This window comes from Musca autumnalis, unplaced genomic scaffold, assembly GCF_047663935.1.
Source record: "Musca autumnalis isolate F117 unplaced genomic scaffold, ASM4766393v1 scaffold_5, whole genome shotgun sequence".
NCBI lineage: Eukaryota > Metazoa > Arthropoda > Insecta > Diptera > Muscidae > Musca > Musca autumnalis.
In genome coordinates, this window is record NW_027412088.1 from 49,060,850 (window position 1) to 49,082,241 (window position 21,392).

The 21,392-nt window shown below is 39.3% G+C and overlaps 1 protein-coding gene across 1 annotated transcript in view; it reads right to left on the reverse strand.

The window, feature by feature from the left end:
* Positions 1-21,392, reverse strand: part of LOC141404628 (fatty acyl-CoA reductase 1-like) — a 382,118-nt gene that overhangs the window by 243,173 nt on the left and 117,553 nt on the right. The window lies entirely within an intron of this gene.

Consider the following 21,392-nt stretch of genomic DNA (forward strand, 5'->3'; position numbering starts at 1 on the left):
AGTAAGCCAAATGTGTTGTTAGATGCGGGGTGAATATTTATGAATACAGTCGAAATCGCTTATAACGTCGGCCAAGAGACCGACTAAATTCGGACGCTATAAGCTATAGTCGTTATAAACGATATTAATAAAAGAGGTCAAATTATATTATGTATAGTGACTTTTGGGTATAAATACGTTGTTTTATTGAGTAAATATATAAATTCAATTAAATTTTTGTACTTTTTCATTCTATTTACATAAATACGTATAAAAGACTTAAAAACAAAATAGTAAAAAATGAGGACATTAAATGCATTCTTCAGCAGATGGGGTTTTATTTAAAATAGCCTGTTATTTTAGTTTTTGCTTTTGTGGAATTCAAAAGTTTAATTTTAACTCAGATCTTAGTTTTAAAAGGGTTCCCAAAACATATTCTTTGTTGTAACATCTTCTGAGTAAATACATTTTTAAACATTTTTCTGGTTCTGTAGTATCCTCAATTTCTTCGCTAGAATTGCCTTTTTCTAAAACTTCCAATATCATCAATATCTTCTACCTTCAGAATCGTTCAAAGGACTATTAATCCCGCATAATGAAAAAAATTAGCAGTGACAGAAGACGATAAATTTTTCCAAGGGTCTATCTAATAATGACACTAAATGTGTTGTATCATTTAATTTGGTACTTTCATCCTTTTCTATTCTTGCCAGGATAGTGGATGTCTGTCGATCCCGGTAATGCGATTTTAATGATTTTATTACTCCTTGGTCCACCCATAGTAAAACAGATGTAGCATTGGGTGGTAAAAAGTCAATCTTAATTGACTTGAGACCGCCTACATGACAGTCGAAATTCAGTTGTCTGACCCCATCTTCGAACATGTTGTGCAAAAAAATGCATTCAAATATTGAGAAAAAATTTTTTCCTCGTATGGTTCGACGTTATAACCGATAGAAAAATTCAAATATTTCACAAAAATCCGACGTTACAACCAATGTGACGCTATAAGCGATGACGTTATAAGCGATATTTATTTGTGTGGGATATAAAGGACAGAAATTCGGGACTTTTGGATTTCGTCGTTATAAGCGATATGACGTTATAAACGACGACGCACAATGTCGCGAGTTCATATTAACTGTGGCCAAAAATAGAAAGAGTTGTCGTAGGTGCATCAATTTTGGTACACGTACCTATTATTGACTTACAATCTTCAGGACAAAAAATTGGGTGGGTCGGTCCACGTTTTGATATAGCCCCGATAGAACCGTACCTCCCGATTTTCGGTATTTTGAATGTTTTAGACACAATGACCAACCGAAAGTATTCAAATTTTGTGTTTAGTCTTAGGCAGAGGTATTAAACATTCCAACAGAGAATTGTGGGCTTAGGTCCACGTTTTGATATAGCCCCCATACAACGGTGCCTCCCGATTATAGGTATTTTGAAGATTTTAGCCTCATTATTACACCGAAATTGCTGAAACTTGGTATTTAGTCTTCGTAGGGGGCATTATACCTTCACCTTGAAATTTGTCTGCATAGGTCCACGCCTTCATATAGCCCACATAGGACGGTACCTCCCGATTTTCGGTATTTTGGAAGTTTTAGCCTGATTATCACACCGAAATGGTTGAAAATTGGTTTTAAGTCTCCCTTGGGGGACTTATAACCTTCCACCAGAAATATGTCGGTATAGGTCCTCGTCTTCCTATAGCCCCCATAGAACCGTGCCTCCTCATTTTCGGTATTTTGAGTGTTGTGGCCTCAATATCCACCCGATATGACTGAAATTTGGTGTTTAGTCTTCATATTGTTTGTGAGAATATTAAATATATCAAACTCTTGTCTTTATATATGAGAAATTTCCTTTAAAATTTTTTTTTGACCGATAAGTGGTCAAAAAACCGTAAATTTTTTGTAAAAAATCGAATTTTGATTTTCGCTGTTCACAATTTTTTTAAAAATTGATATTTTTAAAATTCTCTCGTTTTAAAGCAAGATTATTAGGTACTTAATAAGCCCACAAAAATATGTGATGATCGGTTCATTCGTTTTCGCGCTATAGACAACACCACAAAACGATTTTTTAAAAAAAGGGGGTATCCTCTCAGTGAGGTGGTCGCTGAAAAAGAGAAATGACATATTCGTCTGCAAACCTCTGCAGCTGGGACCTTTATATATTTGAAGTACTCACTTTTTACTACTCATACAGGAAAAAATATCGATATACACTCTTATACAATTTTTTTCCCACTCCACACAATTTAAAATTTGCTTTAGAAAATTAATAAACTTAGTAATACATGTTTGGGTAAATGTAAACACCATATGATTAATATTTACATGCAAACAAAAGTGTAGCCAAGTTTATTACATCCCAAGTGAACTTAGGAACTATTTTTGCAGCGACCGTTACTTTTAAATTTTAAATATTAACGCATAATATAATTTATTAATTTTAGAAAAAAAAAAAACACAAAAATACGTAGTAACTAAAATTGTCGGATTTAAATCCTCATATAGCAAAAACTACTTCACGTATCAGTACCAAACTTCAGATTCTTCTTAATTAATATGTTTTCTATCACTCCTAATCAATAAATTTGTTCAACGAAGTATTTAGTTTTTACCATTTTTGGCCACGGTCGTGACACTGTGCGACGTTATAAGCGATTTCGACTGTATTATATTTTTATTAACATTTGTTTATTCTAAATATATACAAATAGGATTGTTAAGCTAGAAACGGGTTTTTGGAAATAATAATTTATATCTTCTGGAATTTTTTATTTATTTAATTCTTGCCTATTGAGACAAAGATGGGTCGAGTTGAGCTGAATGATCGAAAATGCTTTGCAAATTATTAAAGAAACCCACAACCACCAAATATTGTGACCAGTTTCTCTGTTATATGTGCAGCCCATCTCGATATACCTATATCGAGGATAGAAGGGGATTCTGCTTCAAATGTTTTTTTATTCCAAAACATCAAAAATATACTAGAATAGAAAAAAGTCAATGAAAAGACCAAAAACACTTTCCGAGAGCATCAGAAGTCAAGGAACGCTTGGTATATGATTTTTTTTTTCAAAATATTACGTAATATTTAATTAATATTTAGCAAGTAAACAAGTATCAGTCGGTTTTGCCAAAAGAGATATACCCTCAGCCTTTGTGAATTGAAACTTTCATCTACGGACAGATCGAATGTATTTAAGGTATTTTCAGAATTTTGTTGGTCCTTTTTGGACATTTGAACTTGCCGACAAAAATCGGGATTAGTATTAAAATTCAAAGGTGTTGCGGAGGAGGTCCTTAAAGGAATGGTCCGACATAGTCCATTATGGAAGTGGATTTTATTTTGGGAGCCATATCTTTTCGATAGGTATCGTGCCCATTAGTCATTTCAGTGGGTCATCGTAGAACTATTGGACCAGTATGCCAGGAAGCATGGGGTTGTCCACGGAAAACATAATATCGCTGTAAACAAGCTGACCTAAAATGAGGTATCCTAAGTTAAACTTGATTTGGACAAAATATTAGGAGATCCAAAGTTTGGACCAAACTGGTTGGACCAAAAAACAAAAAAATCGTGATTTTATTGACATTTTTAAATATTGGATGAAAGTACTGGAAGTTTTGGACCGATATTGCCCATCTTCGAACTGAAACTAATTTTGGACAAAATATGACGAAGGCCAAATTTTCGATCAAATCGGTTGATTAGTTCGAGAGTTGTCGTGCTCTCCAACCACTACAAATGGTGCCATAGGGTTTTTTTACACATCTTAAGAAGGACTTGCCCCTGAAAAAACTTTTACCGTCGTAAGTGAGGCAGCGAATGCAAGTTTCTTCAACAAGAATCAAAGTGATTCGAGAGCAGGTCTTAAAGTGAACTCATCCGAAATTCTCGAAGGAGTGGATAAATATAGTCCATATTCGAACCTATTCTATATTTGGTAGATATATTAGGATGTGCCACCGTGGTGCATCCCGTATGGGATGTTTGTGGAACAATTATTATAAAATTATTATATTATTAAAAAGTTATCGTGCGCATAAATTTTCCGAATATTTTTGAACTTTTGTGGGAGAGGTACCTGAGTGGAGTGGCCCGATATGGCTTATCTTCGAACTTAATCTAAGTTTGGACAAAATATTACAAAGGCCAAATTTTGGACCGAATCGGGAGATCCGTTCGAGAGTTATTTTGCGCTCCAACCACTGCTCACGGTGTCATATGTTTTTTTTTTTTTGCAAATTTCAGGCTATTTTCGCTGGAGATACGGAAAAACTTCGAAATTTTTTTTTCAAAAATTTGTAAAACAAATTTAAAAGAAAATTTAAAATTTTTTTAAAAATGAAGAAAGTACTCCTTGGGGTTTCATAAAACTTAGGAAAATCGATTCCTGAACCATTGTGCGTCGTTTGGGGGGCAGTGAATACAAGTTCCTACAACAAAAATCAAAGCGATTAGAGAGCAGGTCCTGAACTGAAATTTTTAGAAATTTTTTAGAAAAAATATTACGAAAGCCAAATTTTGGACCGAATCGGTTGATCCTGCCAGCCAGAAGGACGGATATGGTTAATTCAACTCCAAATTGTCTGGAACGGATTTCGGTCACACATACTTTGGGTCTAAAACCATTATTTCGGTGCGGCACATTTTGCCCGTATGAACGTGTATATTAGGGTTATGACTTTTTGACATTTTTTCTCAAAAATGATTTCCTGTAGCAGGGATGAATGAACTTTTGCCTAATAATCACTACGCTATCGTTTATTCCATTGAAATATAAACAAGAAAAAAATGTGAGTCGGCTTTGCCGACAGAGGTATACCCTCAGCCAATGTGAATTGAAACTTTCATCTACCAACAGATAAAATGTATTAAGCGTCTCTTTAGAATTTTGTGGCCCCTTTTCAACATTTGAACTTGCCGACAAAACTGTGGATTTGGAATTAACACAAATGTTGAACTTTTGTGGGGAAGGTACCCTTAGGGAGGACGGATATGGGCCATTTTAGAAGTTAAACTAAATTTTGACAAAATATTAGGAGATCCAAAGTTTGGACCAAATTGGTTGCACCATTCAAGTGATATAGTCCTAACATTTTAGTGACATTTTTTTAAATATTGGGGAGAAGTATCGGAAGCTGGGGACCGGTATTGCCCCATGAAACTAAGTTTGGATAAAATATGACAAAGACCAAATGTTGCACCAAATCGGTAGAACAGTTCGAGAGCCACATATGGTGACATAGGGCTTTTTACAGCTTTCGGGATGTTTTCCCAAGAAATATGGACCTGCTCCTGAAAAAACTTTTACCGTTGTAATGGAGGTAGCGAATGCAGATCGCTTCAACAAAAATCAAAGTGATTCGAGAGCAGGTCTTAAAGTGAAGTTATCCGAAATTTTGTGTGGGAGGTACCCAAAGGAGTGCACAAATATAGTCCATATTCGAACCTGATATATATCTGATAGATATATTAGGACGTGCAGAGTATGGATTACATCTTTCACTCCCTTCAAGAGTTATCGTGCGCATATTTTTTCCGAAGATTTTTGAATTTTTGTGAGGGAGGTACCTGAAGGAGTGGACCGACATGGTTTATCTTCGAACTTAAACTATGTTTGGACAAAATATTACGAAGGCCAAATTTTGGACCGAATTGGCAGATCCGTTCGAGATTTATCATGCGCTCATTGCACCTTTCATGCTATTTTCTCAGGAAGTATGGACTTGCCCCTTATGAAACTAGTACCGTCGTCGGACAGCGAATACAAGTTGCTACAACAAAAATCATAGCGATTCGGAAGCAGGTCATAAACTGAACTTTTCCGAAATTTTGTGTGGGAGGTACCCGAAGGAGTGGATCGATTGAGTCCATATTGAAACCTTATCTAAGTCTGGTACACGTTTCAGGATGTGCAAAGTATGGACCAAATCGTTTACTCCCTTCAAGAGTTATCGTGCGCACAATTTTTTCGAACATTTTCGAACTTTTGTGTGGGAGGTACCGGCAGGAGTGGACCGATATAACCCATCTTCGAACTTAAACTAAGTTTGGGCAAAATATTACGAAAGCCAAAATTTAAACGGATTCGGTTCATCCGTTCGAGAGTTATCGTGCGCTCCAGCCAGCCAGACAGACAGACGGACGGACATTGCTCAATCGACTCCAAATTGTCTGAAACACATTTCGTCCAAACATACTTGGGGTCTAAAACTGTTATTTCGATGAGGCACATTTTGCCCATATGAAAGTGTATATACCCTCGTTAGCATAAATGCTGAGGGTATAAAAATGGGAATACCAAGCAGGACTATAGGAAAAGTTTGGAGTTTCAATTAACTGACATAATTTCGCATATGCATTTATCTAATGAAGTGCGATATATACCCAGCAAAATGTTCGATGCCAAAGATGACATTCAATCATGGGTGCAAGTGATCTAGCATGTCATCTTTTTAGCATCTTCATCGATGAATTTTATATGAGCGTGGACCCTAAAAGATGACGTTCTTTTCTGGATCCTAAGCATGTCATTTTAACCAATGCGTTGACATGTCATTTCCACCAATGCTTTGGCATGTCATTTCCACCAATGATTTGACATGTCATTTTCACCAATGCTTTGACACGTCAATTTCACCCATGCTTTGACATGTCATTTTAACCAATGCTTTGGCATGTCATTTTCACCAACCCCTTGGCATGAAATTTTCATGTATTGTTTGGAAAATGGAAATGCTGTATTGAAATATGGTTCTCATGAAAAACAAAACTCTTTATTAATTAAAACGACCTTATGAAATAACTACAATTAATTTATCAGTTTAGCTTTTCAAAAGTTTACATCCAAAATTGCAATGTAATCACCACCGCTGCAACGCAAAAGATTACTTCCTCCGTTCTCCGCAACTGATATTCTTTCATCTTACAAAAGGTTTTTTCAATTATCTTCCCATCACCAGTTCAGATTTCGACATGGACTCCAAATGCACTCCTTTAAGTATTTTTATTTCGTAAATTACTTTTATTTTATAATTTTGTTATTTTATAACAACATTTTGGTAATTTATACTCTTTTGTTTAGTGACGGAAATATGTAGAGATCTACAACCCGGCTTGCTTTAGGGATCTCTAAGAACAAAATGTAACGAACGGGGAGGAGAGACTTTTTATGGAAAATACCATTTATGCTTAATTAATTTATTTTTAATTGTTTCTTTCCAAAAGTAGTTTCTTCTTTATTTTCAGTTTCTTGTTCCTTTTCGTTTCGGACTTTTTTCAAATTCCAAGAAGCAAGATTTGATTGATTTCTTTCTATGTCAGATTTAGAACAGACAAGGGAACTTTTAAAATAGCAATGTGTGCAGTCCGATTCTATTTTTAGCTCGATGGTTGGGACTTCATATAATACCAATTGTTTAGAAGTTTTAGTTGTTTGATATGCAGGAAATGTAAGACAACATCACGACGACAGTTGTAACAACTTTGGTCTGTTCCAGAAACTGCAAGAATCTACTTATTTTTACTATGATAACAATTTTTCCTTTATGTTATCGGAAAAAATAGTAAAAATTAGTAGATTTTTGCAGTACTGGAACATACCAAAATGAAAATAAACAGGTGTGTAAATAAAAACACAAACATCATCTCTATTGGATCGATGGAATGGGTACAAATGCTGATGAAAAGATCGGACCTTTCACGACTTCCTTTGCATTGGTTCAAATCCTAATGAAAAGATCGGATCTTTCACGACTTCCTTTGAACCAATGCAAAAGATGACATGAAATCACGTCATCGCAAAGAACCCCTTCCGTCAAATTTTGCTGGGTATATACTAGTTCCCAAGCCTTGCCTTCGTCTGCCACAAAAAACAACATTCAATACGCCTGAAGATCGGCTTAACCACCCGTGAAACGTAGCGAAATGGTTGAATGCGTGGGACTTCGGTAGACTCCTAATTTTTCAATGTATATATAGGTCTAATAAGCTCAACTCGAAAGAGAATTAATTAAACATATATTTGTTTGCAATCAGTCCTAAACAAATATTTGTTTGGATCCAAACACATTTCTAACAAATATTTTTCTGTGTATATGAGACCATTCTGTTATCTAATACACATCATAGTCTAGAAGAATACATCGGAAAGATCAATGTGTCTTCTTAAATGGAAACGTCCAGTGGAGCCAAGAGCAAAAAAAGCAAGTCAATTCGGTCAAATGTGAATGTTTTGCTCACTAATTTCTTCGACTGCACTTTCTAATTCCCAAAACTAATTTTTTTATCAGACCTCGTACAATCGATACACACGATTCAAAAATCATTGTCCTTAAAAATTATATTAGTTCTTTCGCCTTTATTTTGATTTGTTGTAGAATATTTTTACATAATGAGTCACATTAACACACCAAAGGCTTATCACAATCATTCTGGACTTTGTCATGTTATCGTCGATGACTTTATTTAAGTTCATTTTATTTTAATTGCAAAATTATTACAATCATTGAATCTAACTCCAAATCACTTCCCATATCAAAAGTGTAAAACAACAAAACACTTTCAGTAAATTTCCTTTCAAAACCTCAGCTTCAAATTATTCCATAAACTCGAATATTACAAAAAAAACGTAATTCAAGTGTAAAATTCGGAGTCGATTTCAGGGTAAAATTCTATGCATTTCCGTCCGTTTGTGGTTATCACTCTATCATCCACAAAAATATAGATAGAACGCTGAAATTTTGGAAAGATGTTTCTTTTGTTTACAGGCAGGCAGGTCAAGAAGATGGGCTATATCGTTCCGCATTTTGGTGTAGCCCTCATATAACGGTACCTCCCGGTTTCAGGCATTTTGACGATTATAGATAGGATGAGCTATAATTTGACATTTGGGATTCCTAGAGGCCAATACTAATATCCACCAATAATTATGTACATAGGTCCGGGTTTTAGTATAGCCTCCATATAACGGTACCGCCCTATTGCAGGTATTTTTACATTTTTAGCCAGACCGAATTAGTTATAATTTGACATTTAGGGTTCCTAGAGAGAGGCCAAGCAACTTATCCAGCAATAATTATGTACATACTAGGCCCGAGTTTTGGTATAGCCTCCTATTAAACCGGGATCCGTAGATCCTACGTGACGTACATCAGGTTCGAAAATCTGCTATATAGTGAACTGCTCTCACACAAAATTTCAGAAAAATGCAGTTTATGGCCTGCTATCGAATCACTTTGATATTTGTTTTAACGACTTTTATTCGTTGCCACTACCCCGATACAAGTTTTTTTCAGGGGCAAGTCCATACATCCTGAGTAAATAGCACGAAAGCTGTAAAAACGCTCCATATTATGTTTTTCGTGGGCAAGTCCATGTTTTCAGACCAAATGAAATGACTGGTGGGTACAATTGTTGTGTTCCTTTACTTACCTGAGGTTACCATTTGTTACCATTTTTAACCTGCAAAGCGTTCCTTAACCCCAAAAAGTGGTAAAAGCACTTTTTAAGAGAGTGAGAGAGGGGAGAGAACTAAAATGCATTTCTCTGCTACAACAGGCTACCACACAAATTTCTACAGGTAAAAAATGGTAAAACTGATTTTTCGACATTTGTTTGACGATTATTTCACAATGAATAAACAAATGAACAAAAACATAAGGAAAATTCGAACGCTGAAAAACAAAATTAAAAATTCTGAAATAAAAGAAAAAAAAATGAATTTTCATGTTTCATGCTACCAGATCTACCATATTTTCGTTCCTTTACTTTTCTGGTAAAACTGTTCATGACAGATCAATTTTGACAGTTTTCTCTTTTACCACTTTTACCATTAAAAACGTAAAGGAATCAAGATCCACTTCTAAAAGGGACTATGCCGGTCCGCAACACTTTGTGCTTCAAACCAAATATATTTTTTGTCGGCAAATTCCAAAAAGGTCCAAAAATTCCGTAATCCGTAGATTCGATATAGTCAATAGATGGACGTTTCAATTCACACAGCCCTTTGTCGGCAAAGACGACTGATACATTTTTACTTGTTTCAGGGACAAGTCAATATTTCCTAAGAAAAATGGCCCGAAAGTTGTAAAAAACCCCTACAGCACCATGTGTTTTGGCTGGAGTGTACGATTACTCTCGAACGGATACCTTCAGATACCGCTCCCACAAAAGTTTACAACTTTTTGCTAAAATGGTGTGCACAAAACTCTCGAAGGCAGTAAGCGAGTTGGCCTATACTTTCCACATCATAATATTTATGCGAATTATGGAACGAATATGGACCAGCTGTTCGGGTACCTCCCATACAAAATGTCGGAAAAGAGCAGTTTGAGAGCGGCTCTCAAATAGCATTGATTTTTATTTTAGCTGCTTGTATTCGCTGTCTCCATTACGACAGTACAAGTTTTTTCAGTAGCAATACTTCCTGAGAAAATGTAAAACACCCATATGGCACCATATGTAGTGGCTGGAGGAGCTCACGATAACTCTCGATAAGTTATCGAAAAGAAATGACTCCCAAAATAAGATTCACTTCCAAAATCGACCATGCCCATGCATTCCTTAAGGTACCTCCTCCGCAACGCTTTTGAGTTCTAATCCAAGTATATAATTTTGTGGGAAAGTTCGTACACCCAAAACGGTCCACAATATCTGAAATCCTCCTAATTAAATACTTATCGGGGAAAATGATGTAGATTTTGTCACCTGTAGTTGATCTGTAAGTTTCAATTCACACACGGCTGAGGGTATGTCTCTGTATTGCTTTTTTCCATAGTATTTCATTCGATCCGTCCGAACTTCCCACCTTTTTATATCCTCAGCCTTTAGGCTATGAAGGGTATATACACTTTCATACGGGCAAAATGTGCCACATCGAAATGATGGTTTTAGACCCCAAGTATGTTTGGACGAAATGTGTTTCAGACAATTTGGAGTCGATTGAGCAATGTCCGTCCATCTGTCTGTCTGGCTGGCTGCTGCGCACGATAACTCTAGAACGCAATATTTTGTCCAAACTTAGTTTAAGTTCAAAGATGGGTTATATAGGTCGACTCCTTCTGGTACCTCCCCCACAAAAGTTCGAAAATGTTCGGAAAATTTGTGCGCACGATAACTCTTGAAGGGAATAACCGATTTGGTCCATACTTTGCACATCGTGAAATTTCTACCAAACTTAGATGAAGTTTCAATATGGACTCAATCGGTCCACGCCTTCGGGTACATCCCACACAAAATTTCGGAAAAGTTCAGTTTAGGACCTGCTCTCGAATCGTTTTGATTTTTAATGTAATAACTTGCATTCACGGCCCCCTATACGGCGGTACAAGTTTTATCAGGAACAAAACCATACTTCCTGAGCAAATAGCCTGAAAGCTTCAAAAAACCCCTATGACACCGTCTGTAGTGGTTGGTTAATTCTCGAACTTATCTGCCGATTCGATCCAAAATTTGGCCTTCATAATATTTTGTCCAAGCTTAGTTTAAGTTCGAAGATAAGCCATATCGGTTCACTCCTTCAGGTACCTACCCCACAAAAGCTCAAAAATGTTCGGAAAAATTGTGCGCACGACAACTCTTGAAGGGAAGGACCGATTTGGTCCATACTTTAGACATCCTAATATAGCTACCAGATATAGATTAGGTTCAAATATGGGCTATATTTGTCCACTACTTCGGGTGCGTCCCACACAAAATGTCGGATAAGTTCACTTTAAGACATGCTCTCGAATCACGTTGATTTTTTTTTTTTTGAGGCAACTTGCATTCGCTGCCTCAATTACGACACCAAAAGTTTTCTTCAGGGGCAAGTCCATACTTCTTGAGAAAACAGGTCGAACGTTGTAAAAACCCCTATGACACCATATGTAGTGGCTGGAGAGCTCGAAGCGAATACTGCGTTCGTTCACACTTTGGATATATTTTTTTCGAATATTAGATGAAAATCGAAGGTGGTGCTTATAAGTCCACTACTTCCGGTACCTTCCCCACAAAAATTTGAAAATCGTTTTGGTTCAAACTTTGAATCTCTAAATATTGTCGAAACTTAGTTTATGTTCGAATTTGGGCCCTATCTGTTCAATTCTTGGGATACGACCCACACAAATGTTCAACATTTTTGCATGGTTAAGGGTCTGTTCGAGCATCCTTTAGACATTTTTGCCAAAGGTTTTCCTAGAAGCCCTGTTTACAGCGATATTATATTTTTCGTAGTCTAGTATGGTAAAAAAGCCCTATGTATCGATATCCCCGCAAATTTTGGAGCTTTAATGCTATACATATTTTTGTCGGTTTAATACATACGTTTTTTTTTTGAGGAAAAAAAGTATTTCAATCCACACAGGCTGAGGGTATATCTCTTATACTTATACTTTTCTAGTTGTTTTTCCAAAATTAGTTTAAGTTCGAAGATAAGGCATATCGGTCCACTCTTTCAGGTACCTCCTCCGCAAAGTTTCAAAACTTTTCAATTGCCCGATTTGGTCCTTACTATTCATATCGTAATGTCTCTACGGGACATAGATCAGGTTCGAATATGGACTATATAGGTTTACTCCTTCGAGTTCCTCCCATACAAGATTTGGGAAAAGTGCAGTTTAAGGCCTGCACTCTGGATCGTTTTGCTTCTTTTTGTAGCAACTTTGCTGCGTATTATATAGACGGTAGAAGTATTGTGAGTTACTTATTTTCTTTAGGCCTGAGGTATATCTCTGTCGGCCATGCCGACTGATACTTTTTTACTTGTTTTGCCTGTTTTCCATAGTATTTCGTTCGTACTTGTTCAATTTTGAATGACCTGTCATGTGTTTAATCCATCGAAGTTTTAGCCTTCCCGCACAGTTTACGAATATATTAATTTTTTAATTCGGATGTCATAACCAAGTGCAAGTTATAACTGCGCCACACCTTGTTACGTGGCTGTGTACTGAGAAAACAATGAAGACCTAAATCTCTTCAGTATAAATGGAGTACGCCAAATTCAATGTCTGCGGTTCTATTCCCGGACAGGCAACATTAAATTTTCAACGGTTGCAAAATACTCCTCAGTGTAATGTTGTTGTTGTAACAGTGTTTTTGTTATATTTATTTGTTCGTTCCTCTGTTCAATCTGGCTCTGGGTCTATCTCCAGTTCAAGAAAAGTGGCTGCTTCGATGGGATGTAGCCATAGATCCACTGGAGTTAGATGGGTAGGTTTGGCGGGGCAGTTAAAAAGGTGTTGTGTGTCGTGCGGGCCCATGCCGCATACTGGGCAGATCCGCCCAATAAGAATTTAGGCGACTGCAATATCCCGAGCGTAGTTGAGCCAAAACTACTCTAGTTTGTCGTGGCAGCTGACGCTCCTCAGCTGCGATAGATGGAGGATGTACTCCGAGTACTTTATTCACACTATAATTGCTTAAGGCCTTGGCAACTGCGTCCGTGTGAATGCTATTCAATCCTGCTTGATATGCTTGTTGATCTAGGGGTTCTCTCCTGTATCGTTGGACCTCTCCCTCTAGAGCATGGATATCCTTCCTGATCTCCCTGAATGGGCCGGGCCTACCCACAAGATGGTGATTGGGATGGCTCACACGATAACATCCAAGCTGGTACTGCAACGAAAGCATCCCATTGTGTTGCTTTACAGGAAGAATTTTTGCCTCCTCATGTAGATGGTCCACTGAAGATTTGAGGAGGCACCCTGTCGCTGTTCTCAGGGCTGCATTCTGGCAAGTTTGAATCTTTTTCCAGTTCGAATCACACAATCTCGGGGACCAGACTGGAGCCGCATAGCTTACCACAGACCGACCTATCGCGTTATATGTGGTCAACAAGGTTTCTTTATCTGCACCCCAAGTGCTGCCGGCCAGGGACTTGAGGACCTTGTTCCTACTTTTCAACTTGTCGCAGATAGCTGTGGCGTGTGCGCACGATGTGAATGTAGTGTCGAATGTGACCCCTAAAATTTTAGGGCAGTTTGTGGTCGGAATTCTGCTACCGTCGACCACGACATTCAACTCACGTCCAAACTGCGCTGTCCATGTGGTGAACAGAGTGGCTGTAGATTTTGTGGGGGAAATCTGCATATTCCTCGAATGGAAAAAGGTGGTAAGATCAGTTAAATAGTTGTTCAGTCTCTCACAGATGTCATCAGGATAGGTACCCGACGCCAAGATCGTGCAATCATCCGCATACGTCACGATCTCAATGCCGTCTGGAGGGGGTGGAATACAGGAGAGGTAGAGGTTAAACAGTTCCGGAGATATCACCCCACCCCCTGTTTCACTCTACGGGGTTTGGACTTCTTATTCCTGAATTCCACGTACGACTGGCGTCCACACATATAGTTGACTATCCAACGTTTCAAGCTTGGCCCGAGGGTTGTCTGCTCAATGTCCTCAAACAGCGTGGAGTGCCTGACTGTATCAAAGGCTTTTGATAAGTCAAGAGCCACCATCACTGTTATATCGCACGGCCGTCTCTGGTTGAGTCCTTTACAGATATATTAGGGATACGTAAAATCGATTTCGGTTAATCGATTAATCGATTATTAACCGTAAAATTTCCAAAAGTCGTAGTCGACTATTGACTGTGCGAAAACCGAATAATCGATTATTCTTAGTCGACTTTCGGAAGACGGAGTCAACTATTATTCGTAGTCAACCACTAGTCGTAATCTATTATTATTCGTAGTCGAAGTTGACTATTGGGTGTGCTAAAACCGCTAATTGACCGTACTTTTTTATACATATAACCATCACGGATCGCATCAATGAAAATGCTCGATTATATTCGATTATAATCGGTTTTCGGCGGTTAACGATTAATCGAAAGTCGACTTTTAGAACACTCTCAAATAATCGACTAACCGAAAATCGAGTTTTAAGTTTTTCACGAAAATCGAATAATCGAAAAACCGATTATTGCAATTCACTGCGTATCCCTAAGATATATGTGGTAATGGCGTGCAGCGCTGTTGTCGTGCTGTGCTGCTTACGGAATCCATGTTGATGATCGGCAACTTGATAGCTATTTCTGATACTGGGGAGGATTAAGGCCTCAAGTGTCTTTGCTACGGGCGACAAAAGCGAAATCGGTCTGTACGATTCACTTTTGCTGGCATCCTTGCCTGGCTTCCGTAGTGGGACCACCCTGCCCATTTTCCAGACTTCGGGAACAACGAGGGTGGCTAGCGACAAGTTGAAGACTTTGGTGAGATACTCGACTCCCGGCTCATCCAGCTGCTTCAACATTACCATGGAGATTCCATCAGGGCCCAACGCTTTGGATGATTTAGCGTTCCTGATGGCATTGGCAACATCATCCATTGTAAATTGTGGTGGTTCATCCTCGGCAGGAAGAGATCTGATGCGACGTAATACTCTTCTCTTCGCCCTGTCACTCTCGGGATGCTCGACAAACTGTCGATTGAAATTACTTGCGCACCTCTTCGGGTCAGTCAACGTAACGTCGCCAAACGTGACTGAGGTCCTATCTTCCAGGGTTAGAGAGTGACTTAACCGTTGCCAACAATTCACCTATACCGGCTCCAATGTTGCAGCTCTTCAGATGATTTAACCATTTGTTCCGCTTATGCTCGCCGACCAGCCTGTTAACTTCCAGTGTCAGCTCCCTGACTCTGGGGTCATTCGGGTTGATACGACGAAGCTCATCACGCTCGTTTGCTAATCCCGTCGCCTCTGCTGGGAAATTTGGTCTTACTTCGGGTATTCGACCAGCAGGGATATGGCGAGCGGCTGCAGCAGTGATGATGTCCCGGAACGTCCTTTCCGCTACCCGAACATCAGAAGGATTGGGCAATTCTCTGAAGCGGTGATTGGTGAACTCTCTGAAACTCGGCCAATCAGCTTTTTTATGATTGACGAAAGTGCGGCGTTCAGAGGTGATGATGTCTGGTGGTCTGCTAATGGAGACAATTATGGGGAGATGGTCTGATCACATGGTCTGATCTCATGATGATGTGGCATTCGGCCCTCGGAAACGACCAGAGAGGTACAGCGCTGGCTGAGCAGATTGATAGCTCTACGTTTTGGCATTAAAATCCCCCAGGACCAGACGATTATGACCTTGCAAGAGCGGGCTAATGTCAGACCTATAATCAGGGATACAGCTATTTCTCGGCGGCATGTATATATTCAGCAACTCTATCTCGGCAGCTCCACACCTGACTGCTACCCCCATACATTCCATGTATGGGTCATTGGAGACAGGCTCAAGCGAGATAGGTCTGTATTGGACAGACTGGTGCAATAGGAAAGCCAATCCCCCACCTCCACTTCTGGTGCGATCTTTCCTCAGAACATTGTAACCATCACAATGCACTAAGCTATGGTTGTTGTTCAGCTTGGTTTCCTGCACCGCCGCTACCTTGATGTTCTTCCGACTCATAAAATCTACTATCTCCTCGATCTTACCTCGGAGTCCATTGCAATTCAATTGCAAAAAGGCTGCATTTTCGGGGATTGGGACAACAACGGCTGGTGTTAAAGGCTGCGTGTGCGGTTGTTGTCGAGGGGACTGCGGGGGAGTTTCGTAATCAGACGACGAGGGAGTCTCGTAATCCGACGACGACTCACTGGGAACTGTGTTCACACAGCATGCAGCAACATAGTCCCTGTCGTAGTCCCTCACGTGGACGAGTCCAGAGCAACCCCTTAGATGCACCCACTCCTGACATCTATTGCATCTCACCGAAGGTTGGATGTGGGTGAAGATGCGAATGTGACAAACTGAGCACAGATATATTGGTCCTGGGTTTTCCTCCGTCCCGGCTCGGACCAATAGAATTCGGAGCAGGCATTCCCAACACAGAAAAACGAAACAAATACGAACATGTACACATGTTGGCAACATTGCCTGAGTATTTCAGCCATGTAAAACTTCTCTACAAGTGATGTTGTAAGACAATAGGTCCCATATCATTGAGCTAATATGAATCGGGGTGCACTCATTAATGTGAGAAAAGTCTCCCATGTCCCTTCTGCCATGTTTGTGGAGCATTATTATTTGAAGGTTTGAATTGCATTAAACGGTCAGAAAGACGGTGATTTTCGAATTGAATTCGTTGAAGACCTTACACCAGGGAGGGTAAAGACGGAATGGTCTTCGTTTAAGGTTAGCTAAACCCGTACATACAAGTCGATGGAGTTGTTATACAATATGGGGAATCTAGCGCTTTTCTTACGACAGATTACAACCTTATGTGTTCTAAAAAAAAGAAGAGGAACAAATTTATATTTTAAAGCGATTATGATGACTGGAACTGCTTTACAATATTGTTAATACATACATTGATCTTAAAAGTATTAGAAAAAAAATATGTATTTTTTTTCAAACTAAAATTAAAATATATTTTATTTATTACCTATTTGTATGGCCTTTCTATTGCAACGCATGAAAAAAATAATATATTGATGATAATATATTGATTATAACCTTGAGTTTAATTCTATTTTACTGGCAAAGTAAAACAATTTCAAAACAAATCATCCAAAAATATTATCATATTTGCAGTGTCACAAAATAGACTGGTTTATTTTTATTGGTGCATCAAACCCATATTTCTTTTCCTGTCTAAGCTGTATCAAATGTGATTGAACACCTTTACATGAGAAATAAAATTCAGGTTTTAGGACTGTTGTGTCATTTATTGGCAAAAATTGGGTAAATTATCGTCAATTAGAGCACTTCAACATCAGAAATTAAAACAGGTTAATGCTTCATTTCATTCAAATTGTCAATTCCATAGAATAGTTGTCAAACAAATAAGGTATTTGCTGAAAAAAAACACTTGTTTTGGCTGTCAGTGTAAATAAGGATTAAATAACGATAGTAGCGTCATTTATTGGAAACAATGCAATGCAAATACCAAGCTATGAACGCAACTTTTTTTGGACATAAATTGTCATAAAATACCAAGGTAGTGAAGGTAGTGAAGGTAGTGAGCTAACATGTGCCGCGCGTTCACCCATAAGAACGTTAAAAACTTGGGTTGGGCGTTGGGCTACTAACTCACCCCGTCAAAACACCGCCTACTATGAAAAAACAAAGAAAAAGAAGAAAAACAAACCCCTCTAAAGTTGACGAACCCCGCAAACGTTTTAAGGACCATGATCTGCGAATCTGCACCTGGAATGTCAGGACTCTCTACAGAGCAGGTGCAATTTGCGCACTGGCGGATGTAGTTGACAAGTACAATGCTGATATTATCGCCTTACAGGAAGTGCGATGGAACCGGGCAGACGTAAAAATAACAAACGATTACGCACTGTATAATAGCTGCCATGAAACAAAACATGAGCTAGGTGTTGGATTTATGGTAAATAGGAGGCTTAAAAATCTCGTCTCCAGCTTCACTCCTGTTGATGAGAGAATTGCCACAATCCGAATAAAAGCAAAGTTTTTTAACATAAGTCTCATCTGCGCCCATGCCCCGACCGAAGAGAAAGATGAACAGACCAAGGATATATTCTACGAGCGCCTAGAGAGAACATATGACCGCTGCCCTGGCCATGACATTAAGATTGTTCTAGGAGATTTTAATGCTAAAATTGGGAGAGAAAATATCTTCGGTCCCACGATCGGAAATTTCAGCCTCCATGAGGTAACATCCGACAACGGAATGAGGCTGATCGATTTTGCAGCGGCAAAAAATATGGTAGTGAGCAGTACAAGATTCTAACACCTCGACATACACAAGGCCACGTGGATATCCCCAGATGGGAAAACATGAAACCAGATTGATCATGTTGTGATAGACGGAAGACACTCGTCCAGTGTGTTAGATGATTCGAGGAGCGAACATCGATTCGGACCATTTCCTTGTAGCAGCAAAGGTACGCACTCGCCTTAATGTTGCGGCAAAAGTGCGACCTAACACAGGACGGAAGCTGGATGTCGAGAAGCTGCAAACACAACAGATAGCACAAGCCTATTCCGCTCAACTGACTCCCATGCTGGAAGACGGAACTGCTTGTCCCGACAATGTAGAAGCGCGGTGGCAAAGAATAGCCCACTCACTTCAAACTGCCGCAAAATCTGTGCTTGGGTACCAAAAACCACCACCTAAAAATCTATGGTACGATCAGGAGTGCCGTAAGGCTACTGAAGAAAAGAACGCGGCATACAGAGCAACCCTGCATTCAGTAGCAACACGAAGCGCGAAAGAAAAATATCGGGAGAAGAGGAGAGGAGAAGCGTATTTTCAGAAGAAAAAAGAAAGAGCAAGAAAAAGCGTGAGAAACTCGAGATGTTCAGGAGTCAGAATGAAGTCCGCAAATTTTACCAGAGTGTAAAACACCAGACTGAAGGGTATGGTGCAGGCACATTCTCCTGCAAAGATCATGAAGGGAATCTGGTAACTGATACAGATAGCGTACAGAGGATCTGTAAGGAGCATTTCATGAAGCTCTTAGTATCGAATATGGGCGGCGATGAAGATACACCAGAACCAATCGCAAACGACGACGTTGAATGTCTTCCACCTAGCCAAAGCGAGTTCATGACAGCAATTAATCGGCTGAAAAACAATAAAGCAGCAGGAGCTGATGGGCTGCCCGCCGAACTGTTCAAGACCGGCGGCGAAATGTTGATAAGGAGTATGCATCAGTTAATTACCGCAATTTGGCAGGAAGAGAGCATACCCAACGATTGGAACCTCAGCCTCCTATGTCCCGTACACAAGAAAGGAGACAAGACGGTGTGTACAAACTACAGAGGCATAAGTCTGCTCCCAATCGCATACAAAATGCTGTCGAGTGGGCTGTGTGAGCGTTTAAAACCCATGGGCAATAACATAATCGGGTCATAACAATGCGGTTTTAGACCTGTTAAATCGACAATTGACCAAATTTTCACACTGCACCAAATACTGGAGAAGACCCACGAAAGACAGATCGACACATACCACCTGTTCGTCGACTATAAGGCCGCCTTCGACAGCCCAATTCGATCAAAGGTGTTTCGAGCCATGTCTGAGTTTGGTATCCCTGCAAAACTTATACGATTATGCAGGATGACATTGGCTAATACAAGATCAGCTGTTAAAGTAGGAAAGAAACTCTCGGAACCTTTTGAAACGAAACGAGGTTTCAGGCAACGTGACAGCCTATCGTGTGACCTATTTAACATTCTATTGGAAAAGGTCATATGAGAATCGAATGTACCGATACCGATAGAGATAAAAATAGCACTATATACAATAAGGATATAATGTTACTGGCCTACGCAGACGATATTGATATAATAGGTCGACCAACTCGATCCGTAACAGCCACCTTTGCGAAAATTGAAAAAGAGTCTGCCAAAGTGGGTCTGGCAGTCAACGGCGATAAGACACAGTTTATGGTATCAACACGCAAGACGTCCAGTAGACTCGGACCAACTGTTGATGTTCAGAACTACAATTTTGAGGTAGTAAATGACTTTATTTACCTCGGCACCGTCATAAATAAATAAGTTTTGAAATCAAAAGAAGAATAATATTGGCCAACAGATGCTACTTTGGTCTAAGTAAACAGTTTAAAAGTAAAACCACCTCTCGTCAGACAAAACTTACGCTCTACCAGACACTGATACTACCCGTACTTATGTATGGATCTGAAGCATGGGTATTTGCGAAAGCAGATGAGGCAGAACTTGGTGTGTTTGAGAGAAAAATTCTTCGAAAGATTTATGGACCAATATGCGTTGACGGTGAATACCGACGTCGTATGAACCACGAGCTATACCAGCCGACCGACATCGATATAGTAAAACGTATCAAACTACAACGATTGCGTTGGCTTGGCCATGTCAGCAGGATGGATAAAGATGCCCCCGCCAAAAAGGCATTTGAATACGAGCCACTCGACGGTATACGCCCCAAGGGAAGGCCAAAACTCCGATGGAAGGACCAAGTTGAAGAAGATATCACAGAACATGGCATCCAAAATTGGAGAAGTAAAGTAAAAGATCGGTGCGTTTGGAAATCTATTCTTAGTTCGGCTTATGGAACAAGACGTTCAGTTTAATACAAAAGCCATCTAAGTAAGTAAGCTTACCCCTGGGAAGTTTTTGCGGATTCTGGAACTACAATATTCATAGATGAGAAAAATAAAAAACAAAAAAAGTCTGAAGAGCTTTTACCGAAGGCGAAACATGCATGTCACATAGTGGTGGGTGTGTGGGTTCGAATCGTCGGCTCTCCTTTTTCAGATGCATTAATGATCATAAAGCTCGATTCCAACGAGAAATTAATTAAAAATCAATACTAAAAATGATCTTCGCCTGAAAAGGCAACATTTTCAAATAAATAAAAATCAGCTGAGCCAGGCTGGGGTTTGAACCCACGTCCTTGAAAAACACAGGAAAAAAGTGTTGTCACGGCTTGTTAGCGTTCAGAGTCAAA